At 38.5% G+C, this 19,331-nt stretch overlaps 1 protein-coding gene across 3 annotated transcripts in view; it reads left to right on the forward strand.

The window, feature by feature from the left end:
• GPR141 (G protein-coupled receptor 141) overlaps positions 1-19,331 on the forward strand; it is a 75,093-nt gene that overhangs the window by 15,709 nt on the left and 40,053 nt on the right. For 2 of the 3 annotated variants that reach the window (XR_011539218.1, XM_070616291.1), the window contains exon 1: positions 256-470. The exons of the other annotated variant lie outside the window; for it this stretch is intronic. The gene's annotated coding sequence lies outside the window, so the exon portion shown is untranslated. Of the gene's footprint in view, positions 1-255; positions 471-19,331 lie in introns of those variants that run through there. 3 annotated transcript variants of the gene reach the window in all.

Genomic DNA, 19,331 nt, shown 5'->3' on the forward strand with positions numbered 1-19,331 from the left:
GTAAATTTTCTAAGAAAAAATATTATATATATATTCTTTTGCCCTAAACACAATACGTAGTTTATGTCCCCTTTTTGTTTTTGATAATATCAGCCTTTTCCCCCCATTCTCTACAAAATTCAGTTTGAATGAAATTATTTTTAGATGGATTAGTAATCACAAAACCTTAGCTAATGTTTCTTAATAGTTGGTCATCCTATAATTTTGCAACATGGACTGTTCATCTTTAAGAGCTTGGTTTTTCAGAGCTGGTGTGTTTGAAACGGGCTTGAGGTTTTGTGGTTGCTGTTCATGCTCTGCGGAACTTAGAACACTTAGCTTCCTTCTGTTTGGTGAACTGGCCAGGCCCTGTGAGTGTACACAGACCATGGAAGTGCCCAAGCGGCGTTCCTATTAGAAAAGAATCCTCTTTGGAAGTCAGACAGGTGGCCCGTCTCTGCACCAATCCCAGAGATCTCTGGCTTTTCCCGGTAAGTGCAGAAGACTTGGGGGGTGGGGTACCTGAGTGAAAGTTATGCATAAAGAGAGCACGCCGAACTTGCCAGTGTAGTTCTAAGTTAGAATCTGCGGACAGTCTTGCTGTAAAAAACAACTTTGTTTATTGTGACCACAACTGCTCCTTTATAGAGAAAATCGTTCAAGTCTTCCTGTGTAGTACACACTACTCTGAAAGTGACACCCAGTTTTTATTAGTCAGTAAATATGGACAAAGTGGCTTCAGAAGCTGTCAAAAGAAAAAAAGGACTCTGGCTAAAAACATTATAGAGGTCTTTAGGGGATCTGGTATTGCATTTATGTATTATTCAAATACTTAAAGTGGTTTTATTTTTTTTCATTATGAAAATCTTTAAACTCCATTACTAGTAATATTATCATATATAGTTTGAAACCATTCTGGTAGCCCTAAACAATAGAAGAAAATGATCAATAGCAACCAGGTACTTTGAAATTTCTAAAAGAAGTATATTCAGAACAACATATAGAGTTATGGTTATTGTAATTCTTTTCATTCCATTTTTGCAGTATCACATGACAGGAGGAATCTGAAAATAACTTTAAAAATCACATAATTAAAAGTTAAGAACATCTGTTCAAATAATTTTACATTATGTTCCTTCTATTCTATTATTTCCTTTTTGTAAGAAGTTTTGCATTTCACATATGTGGAATGGGATATAATGCAAAGTTTTTTTAAAAAGTCAGTAATGCACAACATGAGTGAGAGCTTAGTCTCGCTTCATTAACAAGTTTGTAATATAATTTTGGATGGATCACTTAATTCTCTGGATTTCAACTTCCTACACAACTGCACAATTATTTATCCAAGAAATTGTTTATTAAGTACTCCAGATTTACACCTTCTTGTTTTCTTTTCTATTGGGTTTAAATCAATCAGTCAATATTTTAATTGATCAGTTAGAAGTAATGAGAAGACCGGTGAATGAGACATCAGGTGCTATGAATTCTAGTCCTCTGTTTTCTAGTAATTGGCTGAGTGATTTGGACAGTATTTTCTAACCATTCTAGGCCAGGGGTTGGTAAATTTTTTCTATAAAGCACTAGATAGTAACTACTTTAGGTTTCTAGGCCAAGAGGCAAAATTGAAGACAATATGCAGGTACTTACATGATCATTTAAGATGTAACCATTTAAAATGTAAAGGCCATTCTTAGCTCACAGGCTGTATGAAAATAAGAGATGAGCCAGATTTGGCCTCAGGGCCATAATTTTCCAACTCCTGTTCTAGGCAATGATTTCCAACAATTATAAAATGGAAGATGTTGACTAGATCATGTGACCCCAATGGAGTTCATGGATGATACTTAGGGTGATTCACCAATCCCCTAAAATTGTATACAAAAATCTGTGTATGTAAATACGTGCTTTTTTAATGGGAGAAACGGTCCACAGATTTCAGCAGATTTTCAAAGTGATCCAAAAGCAATTAAGGTTAAGGACCACAGGACTAACTGATTTCTAAAAATACTTCTAAAATCTAAAATTCAGTGGACCTACAAAATGCTTATTGGTTATTTACTATGTGTAAGCCACTGTCCTGGCACTGCAAGAGATGTTAGCACATTATAACTAAAATAACGTGTGGAAAATATCTTAAAGAAGATTGGAATATGAGCAAATCAGTGATATCCTTCAAAGTAATAACCTTGAGAAAAATTCTGCAATTGGTCAAACATTTCTGAGATATTACTTTGTAAAGTATCTTCAAATCTAGTATGAGTTATGTCAAAATATTCATCAAATATTCCTATTGTTCCATCTTGTCTTTGATGACCATGGTATTATTTATGACAATCATAATCAAACTTAATCTAAGCAGAGTGTCTCCTAAAAATACACTTTCTTTAAGGACAGGAACTATGTTTTTCATCTTCGTATTTTAGAATGGTATTTGTCACATACTAAATACTCAACTTCTTTGCAATTGCTATATGAATGAATGAACAAATGAAAAGACAAAGACACTCTTTGAGATTACGTGCCATAGATACTGAAGGCTTAGAACCCAAAATACTCGAAAAATAGTAGTTGCTGAGTCCAAAGATTGCTTCTCTTTTCAACTTTGGATGTAACTGTGATTTCAAAATACTTGGTCAACTAAAGATTGCAGTTCCTGGGGATTAAGTTATTTTTAAAAGAGTGAATTTTGTTGAATGTAATTCACATAGGAGAGAGAAATACTTCCTACAGATTTTCTGGTAACCTTGTCTCTGAGACGGGGTGACTGGAGAGTGAAGTTTTGTGCAGCAGCATTCTCAGCATCTGAGCCCTTCCTGCTCTGAGATCAGCTGGGAGGTGGTACCAGTTGGAGCACTAAGCATCAATGGTAGGTTTTCTTGGGCAATGCAAAATTCAGATCTAATAGAATTTAGAATAGCTCTCTGCTCCCTGATAGAGAAGTTCAGCCTGACCTCCAATTGGTGATGCTGAAATCTGAGCACCATTTGCCAGGGAGTCCTCGCAGCTGCTTGGGGGTGGAGAAGGACTTGTGGTCCAAATATACCTCTCTTCTCTCTCCAGGAGTAATTTCATTTTCTGAAAGAAAAATTCAGTCTACAATAGCTGGCTTGTGGTTCATTCACTTCTCTAGGGAAATTTGAATCTTAAGATTTAAAAATTTAGGAAAGTTAATGAAAAGTCTGCACAGCTCTGTACATATCTGGTGTTATGCCTGAAACATCCTTATGCAGAAGAGTGCATGCCACCTCCTCCCCTCCCTTCAGTCCCCCTCCACCTCAGAAACTCTTAGACCTTGGGATGTATTATAAAGTGTGCCTGTGCAGTATCACTCTGCATTATATAGCACCATTTGTTCAATTGTTTAGAGGTTATGCTGAGGTCATATTCCTGGATCTCGTTATGGATTGAGATTAGTCCCAGATATAGTCCAAAGACCAAAACCTTCATAAATGGAACCGCAAACATGTATCCCAATTATGTTTATGGTCTAAGGTGTCACTTAAGTGACAGCAGGAAGCTCAGTACCCTCCCAAAGGATTTCTGAGACTCTGGGCAGGGCTTACATGTTCTAAATCCAAGACGGGGGTGCCTTCACGCTGACTGCTGCCCGGAGATCTGTCTACAGATCACCTCCTCACCTTTCTCATTGGCTTTACTCCAAAAGGTGGACAAGGAGTCTCTGGTTCTCTTTCAAACACAACTAATTGAATTTGTGAAACTTTTTTGGCAAACTTTTTCTTAAAGGACCCGATAATCAATGTTTTAGGTTTTGTGGACTACACAATCTCTGTTGTAACTACTCACCTCTGCAGCTACAGTGTGAAAGCACCCATAGAGAATAGATAAATGAGTAGGTGTGGCTGTGATCAGATAAAAAACTTTATTTACAAAAGAAGTGGCTGGTTCATGGGCTGTAATGTAGTTTGCTGGCCCATGAACTATGTTGAAGGCTTGATGACAACTTAAAAAATTACAACAGTGTAGAGGGAAACGGAAAACTCAAAGTTAAAGATCACCTGCTGGGGCATCAGTACTTCTTCCTGGAGGGTCCCAATGGCCACCTCTCGGGAGCCCTGGTTTGAGGCCATGCTGTTGGGCTTACTCACCACTCCTGGGCAGAGGTCTTCTCCTTGCCTTCACAACCACAGATTCAGGTTTCCCCCTTGCTGTGTTAAGCTCCAGTTAGAGGATGTCAAAAATAAGTGTGTAACATCATCATCTCTGAAGAGCAAGGCCCATTGGACAGAAATGTGTTCCATATAGATCTGGAGCATCTTCGGTACTCACAGTGGCACTTACCTTCCGTTTGAACTATGAAGAGACTCACCAAAACTATTCTTTCTTGACTAAAGGGAGAGTATTCCCTAAAGACAAATTCTTTTTCTGTTTCTTTTTTTAATTTTGGCGAAGTATACATAACATAATATTTACCATTTTAACCATTTTTTTAAGTGCACGGTTCAGTGGCATTAAGTACATTCACATTGTTGTATAACCATCACCATTTTCCATCTCCAGAACTTTTTCTCATCCCAAACTGAAACTCTGTACCCATTAAACAATAACTCCCAATTCCTCCTTACTCCAGCCCCTGGGAACCATCATTCTACTTTCTGTCTCTCTAAATTTGACTATTTCGGGTCCTTCACATAAATGGAATCATAATATCTGCTCTATTGTGTAAAGACAAATTCTTGCTTCTCTTCTTAGAGTCACATGAAAAAATAAATTTTCTTTCTATTCTGGCTTCTAGCTGTCTCTGGCTTGGAGATATTGGGGTTTAGACTGAGAATACCTTACTGTATACCTTTCATTAATTATCTCCCACTATTCTACAACCTATTTTCCCTCCATAAATTCTTAGGACCTCTCATCTTTTCCCAAATACACACTGCACATTATCTTCTTTGGAATATTGGGAGCCGTACCTAGAATGTCACCACGTCATTTTCCTCTGTGGTCATCAGACCCAGCACATCAACCTTGTGTTAGGGCCTTTGCTGATACTGGCAGATGGAATTGTTCTCCTCTCTCTGTGTCACATGGTGTATTAGAAAAACCACCTAGTTTTTCCCTCCTATGTATGTCTCCTTTATTACTCACACAGACCACTTCTGACACTTCTGGTCATCAAATAGGTGGAGGTCTGCCCTCCTCCATCCTCCCAACCCCCCTCCCCCTACACCAAGTAATTCTCCAGAACATCAGCTCTGTGTTCTACAATTTAACTCAATTCTGGCACTATCTATCTAGAGATCGTGTCAGATCCTACAGGTTAAGGGCTCAGTCCCATGAGACTGCCCCCACCCCCCTTCAGATTCCACTCAAAAGTAGTAGGTTCTCAGGTTACCCACAACTTCTGATTTGGCTACAAATTGGAGGTTCCTATGACCCCCTTCTCAAGTTCGATTAATTTGCTAGAGTGGCTCTCAGAACTCAGGAAAAGCTTTACTTACGTTTCCCAGTTTATTAAAGGATGTGATCAAAGAAATAGATGAACAGCCAAATGAAGAGATATGTAGGGCAAGATCTGGGAAGGTCCCCAAGTGCAGGAGCTTCTGTGCCTTGGAGTTGGAGAGCATCAGTCTCCTTGTGTGGATGTTTTTGCCAACCTGGAAGCTCTCCAAACCCCCTATTCTTGCTTTTATGGAGGCTTCCTCACATCGGCATGATCAGTTACTAACTCCATTTCCAGCCCCTCTCCCTTCTCTGGAGGATGAGAGGTGGAGTTGAAAAAGCCAAGCTTCTAATCACAGCTTGGTCTTTCTGGTGACTTGCCCCATCCAGAATCCATCCAGGAACTGACCTGGAGTCACCTCATTAGAACAAAGGATGTTCCTAGTGCTCTTATCACATAGGAAATTTCAAGGCTTTAGGAGCTCTGTGCCAGGAACCAAGGGCAGAGACCAGTATATATATTTCTTATTATTTCGCCCCTGGTCCACCTGCACTCTTGTAGTTCATCATACACCGCCTGGTACATGAGAGTATTTTCGCGCAGGTTTTAGCTTTTCTCTAGGTTGTAATCTCCTTGCAGAACAGTGACCATATCCAGCACAGACTTTAGTCTATGCAAGAGCCTCACTCAGAGAAGCTTTAGTTGGGATCTGGGCATGATACTCAAGAATTTTAAAAAAAGTAAACAATCGTCACATTCATGGATCCTCTCTCTCTCTCAATACTCCATTTCTCTCTCTCTCTCTTTTTCTCTTTCACTCAATACTTCATTTACATACAATCTATCAAATAAACGTCTCTACCAAGAGCAAAATTGTTGAATTGGCCTTTTTTAGATCTCTTCCCATGAAGCAAATTTGACATAAAACTTTTTAGGGTCTCAATTGGGTTTTCAAGAAGAAAATTTTAACAGTAAAACAGAGATTATTATACCTATTTTCACTCTTTATACTATTATAGGTAGAAACACATATAGAAATATTCAAAGATGTTTATGAGTCCTGCTTTCCAGGAGACAATAATGTAGTTGGAAAGGCACAATTTATCCATATAAAACAATGGCAAAGACCATAAGTCACTATGAGAATCTATATTTGTCAAATGTTTTATGGCTTATAAGGAGGAGATAGGTATAATAATCATTATTTTACTGTTAATATTTTTCAGAAAATTTAATTAAGAGAACTTGAAAGTTTAATGTCGAATTTTCTTAATGGGAAAAGATCTGAAATAGCCCAATTCTAAGACTTTGCTCTTGGCAGATACATTTACAGAACAAGAGTGGTTAGATAATCTTTATTAGATTGCATAAAAGGAAAAAGAATGTTGAGTAAAAATCATTAGCCAAATGATTAAATAGATAGCTAGTTTTCTAGAACAGGTCTTAATACCATTAAGGGTTATTAGAAAAAATTTAAAGCATTTTAGCAACAAGGCTAATTGCTTCCCAGAAGACCATGGTAAATTGGATTACACAAAAAAGCTCTGTGCCAGGCCAGGTTTCAGACCATTTTTCTTTTACATTGCAAATGACAAAATCAAGCCTTAAGGTCACCTGGATACTCTTGCAGGTCGGGAAAGCGAATTTTATCTTTAGGTCCCGAGCTTTCTCCCACAGCGTCTGTCCTCGGGCATGAGTTGCATGATGTGGACTCTCAGTGCTGGGGTCCTTTAGACATGAGGGAGGTCAGTGAAGATGGAGAGGTCAGAAGGTTGGGACTTGATGTGTGGATGAAATTTGGATGCATGACCAAGAATCTGACACTCAGGCACATTAAGACAGTGATTCTCAAGGTGGGTCTGTGTCAGAATCACCCAAACAACTTATTGAGAGCACCAATTTCAAGGTCTACCTGTGGATTCTGATCCCGTGGTCTGAGATGGCGTTCTGGGCATCAGTGGCTGGACAGATCTCCTTGGGTGATTATGAAGGTTGTGGTTAGATGCCTGGTTATTTCTCATCATATTCCTAACCTTGTATTTTAAGTGCTAATAGCAGGGACATAACTAACAGTTGCTCCAAGGGCTTAAATCTAAGAGAAGGAGGAATAGAAAAGTTTCTGGGACATTCAGAGAAGCGATTGGCATGCCGGCCCCAGTCGCCAGCACTGTGCAGGACATACAAGAGAGGCTACTGCAGGGAGAGAGAGAGTTTTTATTCCTTGTTAGCTTATTAACTAGGCTTTCTTTATAAGAAATGGTGATTCTCTCAGCTATTGTATACGTCTAAGAGACAAACACATCTGCCACGTCCCAGACCTTGGTCAGTCCAATAAGCCTCAGCTTCTTGTGTCAGCAAAAGGGAGATCACAATATCTAATTCAAATAAGAATTATGAGGATCAAAAGAAATAACATGTGAAAAATGCCTAGGACGTAGTATTATTCAATAATTATTACCCTTCTTCTCTCCTACCACCATTGTACAGTTTATAGTTTTTATAATACCCCGAAATAAAACAAATGGAAACTATTCTCGTCTCACTGTCCTATCCGTCAACGACTTTCAGCCAAAGACCACAGGGATACCTGCAGCTAAACAACTGGGCATATTACTCATTGCAGGGAGGGAGAACACATGCCATGGGGAACCGTGGGGCACTTCAGTAACACGACCTTAGGAACAATCTCTTATAGGATTTGGGCTTTGCTGGGGTGATTTAGGGGAGGGTCTAAGGAATGGGATTTGCTTTGACCTGGCTGCCGTTGGAAAGCACAGACAATTTTACGATTCAGTGAAGAAGTGACAGTCATTAATTTTAACCAAGAAAGGGCGTGTTTGGTATTTAACGGGTGGCCCAGTGACCTTGTTTTGTCTGTGCTTAGAATAAATTACACCAGAGCCTTGCTTTGTCTCAATTTATCAGAGTAACTGAGCTGCTGCCTTTTCTGTTTCTCACTTCTGAAATGAAACAGAGTGTAGGGAAAAGCTGATATTTATTTCAATATTTATTTAAATGGAGAGATTGAACACTTATTGAACTTATCGTGTCTGTCATCAAGCTAAACTTGCATCCCGCCAGCAATCTCACAGGTATATTATCCACGTGAGGTGAGATTTGAAGCCCGATCTAGCTGACTTCTGACCGCAAAAGCTTCCAGTCTCGAGTACTGTCACCTTGTTGAGCGGTGCTTTTGACATCATTTGAACCCATGAACGAATTCCTGGCCAATGCTCTAAATGGATTTCCATCAACTTTACTTACAACGGGAAAAAATCTTTTAATCTATAATCAGAGACTGGCAAACATTTTTTTTGTAAAAAAATGGATAGTAAATATTTTGGGCTTTGTAGGCCATACAGTCCCTATCAGGACTACTCAGTTGCCATTGCAACAGGAAAACAGCCATGGATTATATGTGACTGGATGTGTGTGGCTGTGTTCTAATCACACTGTGCTTATAAAATTAGTTGGCAAATGGGATTTGGCCCTGGGGCTGTAGTTTGCAAACTCCTGATCTAGTTTATAAGTAGCCAGAAATCTCAAATCAACTTGGATTTTTAAAAAGATATTTTACATTTGGGATAATTATGTGTAGATCGTTAATTTAAAAAGTATAAATATGTGCAATAATTAAATATGTGTAAATATAAATTTTACGGTGTTTTATTTTATCGGGGCTTTATCTGTTTATTTTAAATAAACCACCAATTTCTGACCACGGCAGAGAATCAGGATGGTGCCTCACACCTATTGCTTCTCTGATCCCGGACAGTGGGAACTGGAGCTTGAGAGGCCAAAGGGCCTATCTAATAGTTGTTCTGTGCTTCCTTTCATTATTTCTTAAAGGATAACTCTTGTTAACTAAACTGAAGCTCAGAGAGGTTGAATACCTGTCAGTTGTCCAGATTGTGGTAGAGCTTGTGTTAAGCCTCACATTCCATTCACTATACCCTATGCCTCAATTTTAATAAATTATTGACTTGATGGCTTGGAGGCGTAAGAAGATCCTCAGGCTGTCTTTTGCATCATCAAAGAAAGAGTATATGATCAGAATAAACTTAGTGCAGTGTATTTTGTTACAGTTTGACTTTTTGAAAAATTAGGTTTTTGAAAAATTAGGGTTGGGAGTGTGGAAACTGGAAGTCGGTACCATAGCATTGAGAGGGTGTTGTATGTCCAGCCTCAGCACCCAATTCCCTTTTTATAGACTCCACTTTGATCAAGGCATAACATCACGTCCCAGCTGAAAACAAAGATCACCTACCACCCCTGTGTCAGATTGTCCCCATTTGTGACTTGAGGGTGGAAAGATGGGATGGGCCATGTCACAGGAGATGTTCTGCTCTGAACCTCTTCAACCACTTGCTATGCTACTGCTAAGCTCTCTATTAAAAAGAATTTTCCATTAGAATCTCTCATTCTCCAAATGTGCAGAAAAAAATACAAGAGTATATGGGTAACTGGCACATTTGTATTTGTATGATTTTATGTTTAAAATTGAATATCACACAATGATATTTTTTCATGAAATTAAAACAGTAGTATAACTTGTACTTTAATTTATATTGTATGCTCAGCTCCTACATATTTCTACAAATATAGCCCACTAGGCAATATTCTGTCTTAGAGGAGTCTAATCTATGTTCATCCCCTCTCACTAAGCTTAATTTAAAACCCATCTGTCCCAGAAACTTTCAGAATAATTCAACTTGAGTGCTTCATTCTTCCAGTCCAGCCAGAATTTGTAGCCTTAGCTTATACTACAAAGCAAATATGGACCCCGTAATAATGGGCCACAACTATGTTGTTGTGGTGGCATGTTGTTATAGTGAATACACTCCTGGGAGTTCCTTTTGAAAACAGGGACAATAGATCTCATGATTCACTTATGATTTAGCACGAGAAAACAAGTGCTCCAAACGGAATATGGCAGAGAGAGAATGTATCGATATTTTTCCTGAGTCCCTTTCCTTCCTTAACCTCATATTATATATTATTTTGTGGCATAATAGTAGTAATAAATATAAATAAATAACAATTAAGAAGACGGTAGTCTATTGACATTGTTTTGTATGTTTGAAAGTGTTGTTGTGAGAGAAGTGGAACGGAGACTTGCTTTGTGACCCAAGGGGAGATCTTTGAGAAGCACCATCACATAACTCAGCTCAACTCTGTTTCCCTTTTATTTCACGCCTACCTTAGAATTAGATGTAGAAAACAAAAATACAGGACTCCCCGTTAAATGCGAATTTCAGATAAAAGATATATAATTTTTTTTAGTATAAGATGGTCCCAAATATTGCAGGGGATACGTATACAGAAGTAATTATTTGTTGTTTATCCAGATTTCAAATCTAACTGGGTATCCTGTATTTTTATCTGTTAACTCTACACCCAAATCCTTAAGGCTCAGTTTTCACATATAGAGCTTTCTGCTTTGACAGAATTGGATTTAATTTCCTGCTCAGTTGCATATGAGCCCTTAGGCAACCTCCTTAACCCGAAAGTAATACTTCATATTGTAGAGAGTTGTCATGAGCATTACAAGGAGAGAAGGCAAATAAAGCCCCTAGGTTGGGGCCAGGCATAGGGAGCTGCTCAACAAATGTTGACCAAATGTTTATTTCCCTTTTTTTTCTCCTTCAATTTCTTTCAATTCTTCCCCTAACCTTTCTGGGAAGAATTAGGTGCTGCTTCCTTTTCCCTCATAATAGACTGTGCCCATTTCTATTACAGTATTTATTTTATATGACTTAAGGCCTGTTTTGTAAAAATGACAATATAGACATTTCAATTTCTTTCTTCCTTCTTTCCTTTGTTTTTGTCAGTGTTTCCCTGGTATAGCCTTTTAACATTTTTTTCTTTAAACATTCTAGACTCTTTTATTTAAGATGTGTCTAAATAATGGAATTCTAATGAATTTTTAGACAAAGTCTGATAATCTTTTTAACAGTAGAATTTGGTCTGCTTAAATGAATTACTAATGAAATGTGCATCTATTTCTACCTTTTGATTTTTTGCTTTCTATTTATGTACCTTTGTGTAGGTTTCATTTTTCCTTTCCTTCCTTTCCTGTTCTCTTTCCTTTTGAAATTGTACTTGTTTGCTTTTTTTTTTTTTCCCTTTCATTTTTCTCTCCACTAGTTTGGAAGATAGACATTCTATTTTTTGTCTTTTAGTATTTTCAATAAATGGGAACTTCCATATTAATTTAAGAACCCTGTTAAACAATGTCTTAGATCTTACCCAGATCTTAGAACACATTGACAGAGAACCCCTACCCAATTGTTGCCTGGTATTTTAGTATTCTCTTGCATTTTAACCCAATAAATTAGATATTATTATTATTTTATACAAAATCTGTTTAGATTTACCCATACATTTACAGTTTTTTTGATTACCATTTTTTTCCTTCATACCTTAGACTTTCCTTCTTGTATAGCTTTCCTTCTTCCTTAAATATATCTTGTATATGTTCCTTTAGTAAGGATAAATGTCAATTTTTGTTTGTACAAAAGGTCTTTGTTTAGCCCACATTCTTGAAAGATAGTTTTGCTGGGTATACTTTGTAGGTTGACAGTTATTTTTACTCATTGTTTTTGAGGTAATATCCTACTGTATTCTGGCCTCCACTACTGATTTTCATAAGCCACCTGTCTGTGTAAAAGATTCTCTTTTTAAGTGATCTGTCTTCCCTAATGGGCTGCTTTAGCATCAGCCTCACTTTTTCCTTAGTATTCTGCAGTTTCACTATAGAAATCTATACCTAGACACAGGTATAGATTTCTTTTTATTCATTCTGCTTAAGATTTTTTTGGGGGTGAGGAAGGTTATTGCTGAGGTTACATCTGTGCCACTCTTCCTCTACTTTTTTTTGTGTGTTTGGGATGCTGCCACAGCATGGCTTGATGAACAGTGTGTAGGTCTGTACCCAGGATCTCAACCTGCAAACCTGGGCCACCAAAGTGGAGCACACGAACCCAACTACTATACCACTGGGCCAGCCCCCCGCTTAAGACTTTGACCTTACTGAATCTGATGATTGATTTTTCACCAATTCTGGAAAATTCTCAGCCATTATTTCTCAAAAAAATTGCCTTTAATTTGCTCCCTCTATTGTCTATTCTGGAACAAACTTAACCTCCATGCCACTTCACTTTTGTGGTTTTCATTATCTTTCTAAGAAGATAGCATAGTTGTTGAGAAACAGAACTGAAGCCAGACTCCCTGAGTTGAATGCTATGACTCTATCTCTTGTTAGGTGTATGAATTTGGGCAACTTACTTAACCTCCTGTGCCTCAATTTCCTCATCTAAAATGGGGGAGCAATATCATTTACTTCATAAGATCGTTGTGAGGATTATAAGAGAAATTCTGGATAAAGTGCTAAGAAAGGTATACAGTGTGTTTGCTGTTACTATTTTTCTTTCTGTGCTTCATTCTGAGCAATTTTTTCATATCTATTATGTGGCCCACCAATTTTAATTTTCTTTGTCTAATATGTCCTTTGAGATACTGGTTCTATTGGTATATTTTTAATTTTCAAAAGTACAATTTTGGTTATTTTTCAAACTGCCTGGTCAATTTTTAATCATTTACTTTTAATATATTCTTTTATTTCTTTGTAGATTTATATTGGCATTGGCGTTTGCTTCTGCCAAGTATCTTCTGCCAGATACCCAGAAAGCCTGGGCCATTTTGAAAATGGCTTATTCTTCCCTTTCCTCAATGTGTTGGGAAAACAGATTGAGGGAAAGTTCTCTGACTTGATAAACCTGATTTGAAATGACTATGAGATGAGCATCTGACAGAAAAAAAACCAAAGCCTGAGGTTGGGAATTCAATTTGAGATTGACACCGTGGTTTTCATTCTCAGATGCCCATTGGAAATGCTTGGAGAGCATTTAAAAAATATCAATGCCTAGGCCCCTTCCCAGAAGTAAGATCCATGCCTCAGTGTTTTCTAAATGCTTCAAGGACAATTCCACTGTGCAGCCAGCATTAATGCATCAACCAGAGCATTGTGAAAAAAACTGAAACCACTCCAGGCGTCCCAAACAGGGAGGGATTTCCTGTAGAGGATCAGAAGCTGCAACACCATTGGAAGGGCTGAGAGAATAAAGAATAGGGGCAGCTGCTGCTCTTTTCCTGCAAATCAGGAAGTACAGGAATCTCAGGAAACCACCACTGTAGACAACAGCTGCTTATGCTCTAAAGAGCGTGATTCAGAGGAGGCCTGAGACCCTTCGCCAGACGGCTCGGCTCTTCTGCTCTTTCCTGAAGCCCTCGGGGCTGCGTGCTGTAGACACAGGAAAAGTGATGGACCCTCTTCTGTTTCACCTTCAGATTGTCTCAGGGATTTGACACTAAACCCTGTGGCTAGGGAGTCGAGGCAATGAGAAGGGGGAAAATGGTGCAAATCTGTCAATAGATTAAGAATCACTGATTTGGGATAGGTGAATTTCCAAAATTCAGAGCACAGAAGGGCTCAGGCCGATCAGTTACTTTGAACATCAAAATGCTCATAAAAGCATTGATCCAGATTCAAGAAGATGGCTTGAGGTTAAACTCTCCCAGTGGAGAGAATTTTTCTGGATTGTCCAGATTTCTCTAAGTACCCAGAGGAAGTGAGAATATCTTTTTTCCCCCTATGATGCCTTTAACTTTTCTGGCAGTGCCAAAGAATTCATAAATGAATGGCAAAAAGAATCTTTAAGAAGAAGCTTAGTCAAATGAATTAAAGGCTACACTTTGCAGAGCCCCAGCTGAATCTGGTATTCAGATGGAGAGGTTTAATGATGGGTGCCCTGAAAATGCAACTATGAAGAAAAGGGAAATGCATCTGATGCCAAAGCTCATGTTCTTTGTTCTTCGTGCCATTGTTCCCTCTTTCTGAGAGTGACCACCCACCTGGTGTGTCCCTACTTCTTAGTCACTCCCACAGTCTCTTCCTCTTCCTCTTTCTCTCCTATGCTTCCCCTACCTTCTCTTCTTCTTCCCTTTACCTCCTTCCTGTTAAAGGGTCTGGTGGTGGAGCCAGGCAGAGATGTGGTCAGATCTATGGGGATTTCTCAGTGGTAAGGTAACCTCAGACTCTGTGCCCAGGGGGAGAATATCACCCTAGAGGCAGACAGCTGCACTCTGAACCTCCCAGACCTTCTCCTGTCATAATAATATTGAATGTTTACTGCTTGCCAAGAAAATCCTACGTGCTTTTAAATACAGTGCTTAGAATCACGATTTGCACATATTTAATACCTTAGTTTAGTGCCATTATTAAAACTTTCACAACAACCTTACAAAGCAGATAATTTTATTATCCCCATTTGATAGATGAGGAAACTATAGGCTTAGAGAGATGAAATAGCTTGCTCAATTTAAAACAGCTAATATCCAGATCAAGTAGTAAGCATCCCACTGTGTTCTGAGTTTTCCTTATTACAACATGTTTATGTCTCCAGTTCTAATTTAAGAAGGACATTGGCAGACTAGAGTGTCCAAATAGTCTGGCCATAGGAGGAAGGTACCATAAGCCATATCATCTTTATCACCCTCATCAATGATGAACATTTATGGAGTGCCATCTCTATACCAAATCCTATGAGACATTTTACGTAAATATCTGCTCGCATGTAAAACACTTAGTACAACAACTTTATGAAATATGTCACATTATAATCATCAAATATATAGATGAGGAAAATGAAGTATGCAGATACTAATCAAGTAAATTGCCCAAGATGGCCCAGCTAGTAAATGATAAAGGCAGGATTCCAGCACCAAAGCTTGTAATCCTACACTATATTGGAAACTTTAATTACCTGCTTGAATAAGAAAAGATGGCAGGGCACAGAGGTTGAGAGAAAAGAAAGAAGAAAGGAGTATTCAGTTGACGAAGAAATATCATTTAGAAAGGAAAAATATTTACATTGTAAAGTTCCCAAGAACAGAACTGTAACTGTGGCAGGGTTGTTATAGGGAGGCAGACTTCTGTATGAGATAATAAAGAACTTTCCAGCAATTATTTTTGTTTAACAAAATACTCCACAGACTGCCTCAAAAAGCAAGAGTGTAAATTCTATGACTCTGGAAGAGTCTGGATATGAAAGAAATTTCTTAAATTGAAAAGAATACTGGAGTGTATATGACCTCTTAGATAATGTGTGACCTCCAAGATGCTTTGGATCTAGAAATTAGCTCGTTTAAGTCATCACAGCAGTCCAGTAGATGTAAGGACATAATTTTATAAGTGGCCATGTTGAAGCATGATGAGGAAAAATAACACTTTCATTTGAGCCTAGGTAAAGAACAAATTTGGTCATTGAACTGAGCTCTGGAGCTAGTCTCTGATTCTGCCAGCATTTCATTCAAATTGTCTCCTGACAAATGACTTGGCAAAAAAGCCTGCCAAAAGCAGTCTGTGCTCCAGTTAAGCAGGGAGTTGTTGTTCTTCCTGAATTTGCTTTTGTTTTTGTACTAAGAAGGCACTTCTTCCTGCACAGTTTAATGGGAGTATTAACAGGGTGGTGACAAAGGGAGGTGCCTCTTGCAGGGAGTAGCAAAAGTTAAAGCTGACCTTGTAGGACCTGCTTGCAGGAAAGGCAAGTGTCCTTTCCGGGAAAGACAAAGTACTTCAGGAAACTGGTGAGGGGGAACAGGGAGCCATGCACAGGGTATGAGCCCATCTAGACAGCATCCTTTCCTTGCACAACCATTGGCTTCATTATGCAAAAGGGTTAGTCAGAGCAGCAGTTAGATGTCAAAGCCCAAATGCCTTGCTTAAAATACCCATTCAAATAAGTAATAATAATGGCTACCATGTTTACACTTCACAGATCACAAGGCATGCTCAATTATGATAGGCATCTCACCAGAACCTTCTCAACATTTTACAAACAAAGAAAATTAAAGACTTATAAAACTTCTTTCATATTATAGTGTCTCATTTATCTTCCAAATGACCTTGAGATGGAGGTGTTATTAAACTATGTTGTTAACTGAGCCAGAGAAAACTACACATAGATGCACAAGCCACAGCAACTGTTCTGAGAGTATCTAAGGCTGTTGTTTTGTTTTTGTCATCAATGTCATTGTCATCAGGCAATTAAGAAATACAGGGCAATTTTGCATGGTGGAGAAATATTAGAGGAACTAAAGTTTAAAAATATTTTTATGATTATGAAAAAAGCGTTTTTATTATTATGGAAAATTGGGAAAACATTGAAAAAGTACAAAAAGAAGAAAACTTATAATCCAGCTGCCCAAAGCAACCACTCTTAATTACTTAAATATTTGGTATAGTCACTTTCAATAAATACATATGTTCAGATTATATAGTAGAGATCATAGCGTATACCCAGTCTTGTCTTCTTCTTTTATCACAGAAATTTTCTACTTTATTTACTATTTCTTCATCAGCATTATTTTAGTGGCATAGAGGTTGTATGGGTGTAGCACAATTTACTTGACAGTAAGTGCAAAAATCTCCCTGCGTCTAGTGTGTACATTTTGCACAGGTGGCTGGTATTGCTCTTAGTAATTCCTACAAGAGGGATTACCGCCTCAAAGAGCATAATTGCTATTCACGACCTTTGTGAACATTGCCAAATTGATTTCTAGGAATGTGGTCTCAATTTCAACTCTAACGAGCAGTGTCATCTCATCTTTGCTAGCATTGCGGGTTGTCACAGTATTTTACTTCACTAATTTTATAGGTGAAAAGGATTTTATCATGTTTTAATTTTCACTTATATGAAACCCATTGATGGCAAGGTCATTTTACCTTGTCGACCCAGTTCCTTAAAGGCACTGGTAAAAGAAGTATCTGCAAAGGGCAGTCTTGAGCTAGCTGTTTCCTGCCAACGGTAAAGATCAGATGATCATGAGTAACTCCCAATGGGCATGGTAAATACTTAAGAGCGGGAAGGCTTGTGTATTGGCTGCAGGAGCAGGGAGCATAGCAGCAGAACTGAAGTGTGTCTGTTGTTTGTCAGCTGGGCTCTTCTCCTCCCACTTGGAGTCTTTCTTACTGAGTGAACAGCTGTTGAACTCCTGTTGTGTGCCCAGCACGCCTGCACTAAGCATTGTCTCAGCATTTGGTTCACAGCGTGGATTCTCTCTTTACAAAGTCCTCTCTGCAGAGAGTAAAACAAGGAGAGTTTCAAGTGGAGAAACTGAGAGGACCTGGTGATCCAGACGGAGACCCATTGCCAACATTTCCTTTGGAGGCATTGAATTTAATCATATTCACTCTTCATAATAGAAAATAGAAGTATATCTATCGTTCACCATTGTTTGTCTTTTTTGGAAAATGTTTTCTGCCCTTATTCTTTTCATTTCAGATTACTAGTTAAAAATGTCATTATGGGAAATTTGAAAATCACAGCATAGTAGGGAGCAATGAACTCCGTGTATCCATTATCCAGCTTCACCCAGCTACAGCAACTCAACTCACAGCTGCTCTGGTTTGATTTATTCCACCTCCCCTGAACCCCTAAAACTGGATCATTTTGAAGGACACCCTAGATATGATATCATTTTCCCCATAAATATTTTGATATATCTCTAAAATACAAGGACTCTTTTTTAAAAAATCCTAACTATAATACTATTATCTTGCCCAACATAATTCTTTGATATCATCACATAGCCAGTTACTCTTCAAATTTTCCTGATTGCCTCACATTTGTTTTTCAGTTGGTTTGTTGAGTTGGGTTCCAAACAAGGCTTAGACGTTGCTTTTGTTGATTTGTTTATTACATCTTTCTCCTCTCCCTCACTTTTCTCCAGCAGGCAGCTCTCTTTCCTTTTAGTGGGAAATCGTATTTAAAGCCCACAATCTGGGTACCAGGGATGCTTTTTGTTACTGTGATGGTCATTATTTCTGGACAGAGCGAGGAAGTGAGCAGCAAGAGGTAGCTTTGTTCTGCTTATATGATTGTAATTGGTATTTACTTGTGTCTATAACAGGGTGATTTTTTTTTCTTCCTGAGTTTCAGAACTCCATAACTGCTTAATCAAGTGTTCAATGTGTATTATAACTAATGGTGTTCTAAGTTCTTTAGGGTGAGAGTGGGGATGGCTCGCCACATGATCTGGCTCTCAAAATCTTCCTTAATATTCTGCAACACTCACGAATCAAAATGAAGAAAACAAAGCAGGGGGAAAGACTGAAATTATTTGGAGCAAAATAACAGAATGACAGAGCTTCAAGGGTCTAGTGAGATATTCCAAGTTGACTTCTTCATTTTGTAGACAGATACACCAAGGACAGAGAGCCGACTTGCTCAAGGTGATCTAAATCAGTAGTTCTCAAATTTTAATATGGCCAAGAATTGCCTGGAGAACTTGTTAAAACACCACTGAGCCTCACCCCAGAGATTCTGATTCAGTCAGTTTCGGCGGGGTCCTGGTGATGTCCATGCTGTCAATGCACTGACTGACCTTGAGTGACACCAATCTGGGTGTTTCCTGATGAACAATCAAAGTGAGCATCCTCTTGGCTACACCTCTGCTGAAGTACACAAGAACTCACTTTGAGCTATCTAGGAGCAGATGTTGGAAAAAACAGATCCTGGGGTCAGAGCAGGTAAATTGTGGGTTGGCTAAGTGTGACCTATCAAGTGTGATTTATGGAAACTGGGCTGCCTCCACGAATCTACTTGATGTCTTCAAACTTTCCTCACAGATTAACTCCTTTAGGTTAATTCCTCCTTTTAAAAATCAAGTCCTTAAAAAAAAATTCTACCTTTGCTGTCAAACTTAAGTTATTCATCTCAATTTAAGTCTATTTCAAACACCATCTGGAAACTTGATGTGAGCCTCCTAATAGCAGGCAATCTTTTTCTGAAATAACACAGCTTCTGCTTGGATCCCTCTGTTGGCCCTGAATCCTTCCCACAGGATGTGGTTAAATATTCTTGAACAGAGAGTGATCCAGCAAACTAGGTAT

Source organism: Equus przewalskii, chromosome 4 (assembly GCF_037783145.1).
Source record: "Equus przewalskii isolate Varuska chromosome 4, EquPr2, whole genome shotgun sequence".
In the NCBI taxonomy this organism is placed as follows: Eukaryota; Metazoa; Chordata; class Mammalia; order Perissodactyla; family Equidae; genus Equus; species Equus przewalskii.